Genomic DNA, 6358 nt, shown 5'->3' with positions numbered 1-6358 from the left:
AAGCATACTTTCCAAAAATATGGAATAAACGTTCTGTTAGCCTTATTGGGTCCAAATGTTAGGGTTTAAATTATTTTACTATGCAAACTTTCTTTCATATCTTGGCAGTAGTGATTTCCATTTTTATTCCTTTGGTATCCATAATCTTATTAGAATCAAAAACATATGCTTTGAGATCATTGGACAGATCCCTTCTCCCACCCTACCCCCTTCTCTCTGTGTTAAAGTATGCACCAAAAAGACTGACGCTCCAGTATCGAGAGTAACAGGGCTGGTATAGGAGAAAATGGTGCAAACTTCCAAGCCTAAATGGGAAAACAGTTTGAGAAATGTATTTTGGTTTTCATGCTTTTGATTTGCAAGTCATTAAAGGTGCAAAAGTCTCCCAGCCTCCTGCTGGCTGCCATTCGGAGCCCCGCTCCTCGCCTGCTACAGGAGGTGCTCGCACCAGGATCATGGATTTACAATACAAAAAAACCTATGGGCAGATTTGAGCTTTATAACACTTCTGGGGATGTAACACTTGCTGCAATCCATACATCTTGATGTCAAGGAATTGTATCTGTAGGGCTGATAGGTTAGCTCATTGTTATGGATTTAGGAATAACTTTTTTTATTAGTGGAGCAATGACAAATCTCTTAACATGCGAGCCCAGCAGTTTAATAAAATGCATTGCACATTTCACCTGATTGCCTTTTAGTTATGGTATACTCAGCAGATGACAAAGCATTGGTGGCCTTTGTTTAGATATTTTCATGGTAGCAGGTAGAATTTTTTTCTTTTTTTTTTTTTTTTTTTTTTATAAAAGCATTTACATTAAATGAGTGTTCATGACAATTTCAGGCTATTAAAGGTAGAGGCCTAACAAAAAAACTTCCTTTTCTCTTCTGAGGCAGCTACTCCTTCCTTTTATTTACCTGTGGTGTACTCTGCATGAAACTAGATTTGATCCTTTATGTTGTCCAAAGCTGGCATGGCAGTTAAGATTACTGTCAATAATGTGAGGGAAATATGATATAAACTGGTTGCAAACACTCCTGAAGCTTCATATAAGTGTAGCTCAAAGGTTACACTTAAAAATAAATGCAAACGTTCTGTGCTATGTACGCTCATTATAAATGCACCCAAATCATCCTAGTTCCACCTGGCAGTGACATCATGTAATAGCTTTTCGAATAAGGTTAGAAATATTTAACATTAAACCAAACTTTGAATTTCTTAAGGGAGCTGTCATTTACTGAATTGCAGCCCATCAACTAATGTTGCTTAGAAATACCACTGGGGATCTATGAGTTCTTGCTATATTTTTGGTAAAGCCATTCTTTTGTTGTTGTTGTTGTGGGAGAAGAACAGAACTCAGCCCATAAAAAGAGTTGCAGCTTGTACTTTTTTTAATGATGTTTTGAGACACTTATTGTGAGATGTGCATTCTGCTTTCAGCTGAGTGAAGAATCCCCACTTATTTCATAGAGGTTGCTAAACACCTTCTGGATATAGATGATTTTAATGACTTTCAATCACTGCTGTTGTCATGACCCAACTTAGAGCTGGTAACTGAGGCATGTTTGATCCACAGTGTTATCCTAACATCTTTCAATATGATTTGTATCATACTTTAAGATTCTGGTGCTTCAGAGAGTTAACTAAGATTCACACCTTCCCCTTTAAAGATGACAGTGAATTTCACAGTTTTGATACATCGTTTACTCTGCTTGGCCTAGTACTAAAAGTTGTGAGGTAGTATTATACCTTGAACTTTAGTACACAAACTACTTATCTGAGCACAACTTCTAAAATCATTTCAGCTTTCCAAGAAGGAGGAACTTTTAATCCAGAGAAGTCACATCCATGATCAGAAAGTGAATTGTGCCAGCTTCCTTGGTCCAGTTAACCCAAATACCAAAGGAGATCAGAGTTGGCCCAAACACCTTTTACAGCTAATACAGAGAGACAAACCCCTCAACTTTGGTTCATAATCACTTAGTTTTACACACCTGAAGATGGTATGCACTTCCTCCATCAAAAAACTAGTTATGTCCAGAAAGCTGGAAATTCCCCCCTCTATCTCACCACTCACTGTATCTAGAGCCTGGATTGACTGATTCCTAAATGTTACCCAATTTGTAGGCCATGTTATTTATATTATTTGCTGATTAAACTGAGAAAGAACAATTGTGGTTTGTTTGAACTTGTCATGAACTAAGGTAGTTTGTCAAATTGACAGTTACGGCTGAACTATTAACTCAAGTCAAATTTTTCAAAATGGATTTGTAAGACCCCAACCTCTGCATTTGGGAACAAAAATAAAAGGAATGCAATTGGTACGCAAAGAAAAATACATTGATTTTAAGCAGTACTAAGGTAATTCCTATATGAGTAGCTTTTAGGCACCTGAACTGGAAGAAAAATATCACTACTTTCTGGTATTTTTTGTTAAATAGTAATGGAACATACTTTCTGCATGATGGTGGAATGATCTTAGCTATAAAAAGGAAACCATTGAAGATCATTAACAGTGATTTTTTTCTCCTCCAGAAAACATCCATAGAAATAACAAAATTAAAATAAAAATATTTTGCTGAAAAAGAGTAACTTTTCCGGGAAGACATGAGGACTGTTTTTCATTAGTATGAACCATGGGAAATATTGCAGCTTCATCAGTGAAGGTCTGACATACGATTTCTATCAAAGACACATTTCATTTACCCTAGGCTTATTCAGCACTAGTCTTATACAATGTTCCCTACCAGCTGTTGTTACTGCTGTTTGCTAGTAATTGATTGCTTTGTTCCTGGCCTGAAAAATAGTGTCACTTAGTGCTTAAACTTCTAATGGCTACCAGTTTTTTCTTTTACAAAATGTTAATTGTGCCAAAAAATATGGAAAGACCCTTAACAAAACTTAGGGTGCAACTTTTGTTGTTTAATTTCATCCTTACCCACATAAATTATACTGCAGTAAGTATTCTCAACCTTTTAAACCAACAAAAATTCACTAAAGTTTCGGCCTCCTTATATATCAGACACATGCTCTATTTTTATCTCAGCAGTGAATCCAAGAAGTTAAATTACCCATTACTAATGGTTGTGTGGCTGCAGTAGCCGAGTCTAGAAAACGCTGAGAAAATACCTGAAACTATCTTAGGGAGCATACAAGAAAAGTACAAGTGCGTGCTCTTTAAAGAGTAGCATTCAAGGTAATTCTCAATATAAATTTCATTCTGGCATTTCTTATTTGTCTAACTTAAAGAATTATAGAATCATAGAATGGTTTGGGTTGGAAGTAACCTCAAAGATCATCTACTTCCAAACCCCCTGCCATGGGCAGGAACACCTTCCAGTAGACTAGGCTGATCAGAGCTCCATCCATCCTGGCCTTGAACACTTCCAGGGATGGAGCATCCACACCTTCTCTGGGCAGCCTGTTCCAGTGCCTCAACACCCTCACAGTGAAGAATTTCTTCCTAATATCTAATATAAATCTACTGTCTTTCAGTTTAAGGTCATTACCCCTCATCCTACCACTACATGCCCTTGTAAAAAGTCCCTCTCCAGCTTTCTTGTACGTCTGCTTTAGGTACTGGAAGGGTCTCCCTGGAGCCTTCTCTTCTCCAAGTTAAATAACCCCAATGTCCTCAGCCTGTTCTCACAGCAGAGCTGTTCCAGCCCTCTCATCATCTTCGTGGCCTCCTCTGGACTTGCTCCAACAGGTCCATGTCTTTTTTATGCTGTGGGCCTCAGAATGCAGTACTACAGGTGGGGTCTCATGAGAATAGAGTGGGAGTAACTTGAGACTACACAGTTACGTCACTTAGACTTCAATAGTACTGTGTGCAAGGGTAAATGTGCACCAGCACATGTCAAGGTCATTAAAAATGACAACCTCTTATTGATTTCCTTTTCTGGTAGATGATGCTTACTGAAATGTGCAGGGAATTGGCCTTGAGGAGTCATGGTTGATGGATATTATGAAAGTGATGAATTCAAGCACAGAAGTGAGACTAATGGATTAATGTAGGGCTGGTTCTTTTTTTCTTGGAGGGTTTGGTTTTGTTTTGGTTTGCATATTTTTTGGTTTTGGTTTTCTTGTGCTTTTTTTTTTGTAGGTGCATTTAGTGAGGTGGATTTTACATGTGTATGTTTATTTAAAATTCATCAACACTTAAATTTAATTGATACTATATTAAAATTGAATAGATGTTTGTAAATGGTTGTCTGGCAGTCCCACTGTCAATACTTACCACCCTCATTCTTTTGATTTCCTTAAGAAAATTCAGGAGTTCTGGAAAAATTCTGTGGCACATGCTCTCGCTTACAGGATTACAACTGTATTATTTACTCAGTTAAGTTAGTGCCTCCAGTTAATGAAATCTTCATCAGAAAAATCACTTTATATAGAAAAGAAGACACCAGAAGTCTACTCAAAGGTGTATGCATTTAATTTGGGGAAATGCAATACAATACTACACAGTATTAAAAATGCTTTGGAATTTGCCTAATGACAGGTTCTACAATTAGATTATGCCTCGGCATTTCTGTTAATCATGTAAAGGAAGCTAGATATACATTAAAGCGTTGATATTTTTTATTCCAGACAGGAGATGAAAAAAGGCATTCATTAGTTCTAATAAATGTGAGTTCTGAACAATTCACTGGTAAGAGTACAAGTCAGTTTAAAAAGTTATAGGCATAAGATTTCGACCAAAATATGCAGGAAAAAAAAAAAGTCCTATGTTTTCCTTCAGTTGTTCTAATCACAAGAATTTAATAAACATTATTTCCTTTTCATGTGTCCAAAGGCAAAAGTGAAAAGAACTTGTGCCGGGTGTTGTCCAGTCTTGTTTTACTACTTTTAAAATGTAGAACTTTCGGCAGAGGAAAGAATCAATACACTGCTCTGTGTTCAGATGCTGGTTAGTTAAAATTTTGCTTAATTAATGAGTAAAGGTCAAACTAGAATACGCTTTTGAAAGGTATAGTTGCAGATATGATTTCACCATCAGTGTTCTGGGTCTGTTCATGGGGTGTCGTAACGGCTCTCTGATCCCTGTGCAGGACTCATTGGAACAGTTTGGCATCGTACAATACTAACATAAACAGTTTATGGTCAAGGAAATTGTGATATAAAATGTCTGAAGAAGAGAATGTAGGCACATTGTGTGATTTTAAAGTGCATTTGGGACTCGGCTGAAAAACAGGAGAGGACGGAACATTGCAAAAAAATTGTAAAAATATCTTTTCCACTTTTTTCCTATTCTATGCCAAGCTGTTATTGAATTACCTTGTAATTAGCATATCTAAAACCTAAACATTTGTACCATGACAAGATACTTAAAAATACTGAAATGAGGATTTTCAAAATGCAGTGAAAATTTTGCCTCAGTCTCTAGTCTTCTTCTTGAACTGGGCTCTCAAGAGGGTAAAATTTAATACTAATTTTTCCCTGTAGTGCATCATTTTGCTCTCATTAGAAAACCCACCCTGGGCTCCCAGGAGCAAACCCTTTGCTCCTACCCTTCCCTGGGACACTGCTTCCTTTAGATCTGTGTATCTTGAGCTGTTTGCTAGGTGTGCTTCATAATATTGCAATAATAAAGGGAAAAATACATACTAGTGATGAAAATACGGACTTCATTCTTTTGGGAGAGACCAGCATTGGGTGAAATCCTGGTTTTATAAGTTCATACCCAAGTGAACTTGGGTCGCTGGCAGTAGGGTACTGTATTGAAGCAGCCAGGGACATAAACCTGAGGACTTTCCTGCAGAATCATTGGCTCTGAGAACAGATCTATAGGAAAAAAACACTGAAAGTGGAAAACAAAACCAACCAACCAACCAAACAAAACCAAACTACAATAGACCATCCAAAAGGTTGTCTGGAAAATGCAGGAGAGCTTATTGTAGTACTTTATAATGTCTATATCAATGTTCAGTTTAAGGTCTAAGAGTTTTCCGCGTATGTTGTCCAGTCTTACTGTCTTGTGCGTTCTGATCCAGGTGCTGGATTCATCATTGTTGTTATTTCTAAAAAAATAATTCTCACTAAAAGTAAATGATCAGCTTTAGCCTAAACCCACAAGTGAATGTTTTGGGGACATTTGGTCAAAACCGCTTTTCTTTTGTTATGAGTATGAAACAATATGCTCTTCATAGCTGCTATGAGAATAAGATTAGTACTTAAAGGCTGACTTATGTATGTCCCATTGAGTGTTCAAGTTCAAGCCAAGTTTGAAATACATCAGTTAGGTAGCTTTAGAGGTCTGAATGCTCAACTTTCATGAACATTTCTTCAACTAAAACAGCCTAAATAAATTCCATTTGGACAATTCCAGAACATTCCAGAGTTTCTTATGGCCTC

This window comes from Patagioenas fasciata, chromosome 3, assembly GCF_037038585.1.
Source record: "Patagioenas fasciata isolate bPatFas1 chromosome 3, bPatFas1.hap1, whole genome shotgun sequence".
Lineage (NCBI taxonomy): Eukaryota > Metazoa > Chordata > Aves > Columbiformes > Columbidae > Patagioenas > Patagioenas fasciata.
The sequence above is the reverse complement of the archived record's forward strand: the minus strand, read 5'-3'. Positions refer to the sequence as shown.